We start from the raw sequence: 2,284 nt of genomic DNA on the forward strand, positions 1-2,284 counted from the left end.
TATGCATTATACAGGGGGACCCCTGCCATTAATACCCCTCCATGGAAACGGGGGGGGCTGTTACCATCTGAAAAGAGCCCAATCACCATCTAAAGCCCAATCACGGCCAGACTTTGTCCTCGGCACACAGTACTCCACGGGGAATATCAAACAACCGTGGGACCCATAACGCGAGGCAGATCCACGGTGGCACGGCTGAACTTGATGTTGGTTGCCGCATACAGTTAGAGTACCCGAAGTAACAGTTCGTAGTGCATGCGTTTGTTTGTTTCCGCCCCCTACCAATCACACTCAGGGGGCAGTGCTCTAATACTGGCCCCTCCCCGTAAAATCAACCATTAGGATGTGGCGTGTTAGTATGTCCCCGCCCCCAGCAATGCCCAGAGACTGCCCCTCCATCAGGGTGTAGTGTAGCGTGTTTGTATAGCTCCTCCCCCTGGCCGTCACACTCGGGGCATAGCGGTAAGGAAACCTGTCTTGTGTTTAAAGGATGGTTGGTTCAGCTCCCGCTGGATACATTATGGCGTTAAATTGTAAGTATAGGTAGTTATAGTGTTTCTATGTGTGTATATCTCTGGTGTCAGAATGGCTATATATAGTTTTAGCGTAGGTAGGGAGAAAGCAGGCATCATATTTCCATGGCAACTAGACAGCAGTGGTTGCCTGGCGGCGTAAGAGTAAATTACTCCTACTATTCTCTGAAGGATGGCTGGTTCAACTCCAACTAGCTCTTTTATGGTGTTAAAGGGTAAGTATATACTGTTATAGTTGTTCTGTGTTTGTATATCTCTTTAGTGTTAGAGTGGCTGTATGTAACTTTTTAGAGTGCGTAGAGAAAAAACAGGCATCATATTCCCATGACAAAGATCCAACACCGGCTGCCTGGTGGTGTAAAGGTAAATTAACCAGCCTGCCGTTCCAAGGATCGCTGGTTCAAATCCCATCATTTCCTCCATGGTTTTAATGCATATAGAGTGTAAATATTGTTTTAAGTATGTTTCTGTGTTTGTATATATAGTGTAGAGGCATCCAAACCAACTTCATGGTGGTGTAAAGGTAAAGTAACCTACCTACCATACCAAGGATCGCTGGTTCGAATCCCGATGCATATATTGTTTTAGAATAGGGGCGTATATATAAGTATATGTGAGTCGGGAGAAAGCAGGGTCATATATCCACGCCGAGAAAGCAAAACCAACTACCTTGTGGTGTAAAGGTAAAGTAACCTTCCTGCCATACCAAGGATCGCTGGTTCGAATCCTGATGAATATATTGTTTTAGAGTAGGGGAGTATATATAAGTATCTGTGAGTTGGTAGAAAGCAGGGTCATATATCCACGGCGAGAAAACCAAACCAACTGCCTGGTGGTGAAAAGGTAAAGTAACCTGCCTACCATACCAAGGATCGCTGGTTCGAATCCTGATGAATATATTGTTTTAGAGTAGGGGCGTATATATAAGTATATGTGAGTCGGGAGAAAGCAGGGTCATATATCCATGCCGAGAAAGCACGATTGGTTGCTCGGTGGCGTGAAGGTATAGTTACCTGCCTGACATACAATGGATCGCTGGTTCGAATCCTCATGATGACTTCTGCACGTAAGTACGCAGTGTGGCTCTGCTTGTGTGTGGCAGTGGATGGTGTTAAAGTGGCTCTGTGGCACTCTAACATCAGACGCTTACGTACACATCTACAGCCCCACCTGCATACACATAGCCGGTTGCGGGCAAGGTCGCTGATAACACCTGAAGGTTGCGGTAAGCCGTGTGTCCTCGCACGCAGTGACCAAAAACACTGGTTGCGGAAAAGGTTTCGGAATGTGTGCGCATCCGCTTGACCCGTTCCTGTGCATGCACAGTAGCCCACACGGCGACTTACATGGAGAATCATCATGTTGGATACGATACCGGAGATCCGGAGTATGACGGGGCATCACCAGCAGCCACCCCTTTCCTTCTCTCTGCTTCCTTCTGGACATGAAACAAACATAATATACTCTTTGTATATTGTGAGACAAAGCACCCCCCTGCAGGGGCTTTTACTCCATGCAACATGAATAGAGTATAAAGATAAAACACCTAACTAATTAAAACACTTAACTAACTAACTAAAACACTTTAACTAATTAAAACACTTAACTAATTAAAACACTTAATGAATAGTGTTTAATATATACTAAGTGTTTTAATTAGTTAAGTGTTTTAATTAGTTAAGTGTTTTAGTTAGTTAAGTGTTTTAGTTAGTTAAGTGTTTTAGTTAGTTAAGTGTTTTAGTTAGTTAAGT

At 44.2% G+C, this 2,284-nt stretch overlaps 1 long non-coding RNA gene across 1 annotated transcript; it reads left to right on the forward strand.

Moving 5' to 3' along the window:
- The first annotated feature begins 1,519 nt into the window (after window positions 1–1,519).
- LOC128504523 (uncharacterized) lies at window positions 1,520–1,809 on the forward strand. Its single transcript, XR_008355465.1, has 2 exons — window positions 1,520–1,599; window positions 1,733–1,809. It is a non-coding gene; the product is annotated as an uncharacterized LOC128504523 (long non-coding RNA).
- The last annotated feature ends 475 nt before the right edge of the window (window positions 1,810–2,284 follow it).

This window comes from Spea bombifrons, chromosome 9 (assembly GCF_027358695.1).
Source record: "Spea bombifrons isolate aSpeBom1 chromosome 9, aSpeBom1.2.pri, whole genome shotgun sequence".
Taxonomy (NCBI): domain Eukaryota; kingdom Metazoa; phylum Chordata; class Amphibia; order Anura; family Pelobatidae; genus Spea; species Spea bombifrons.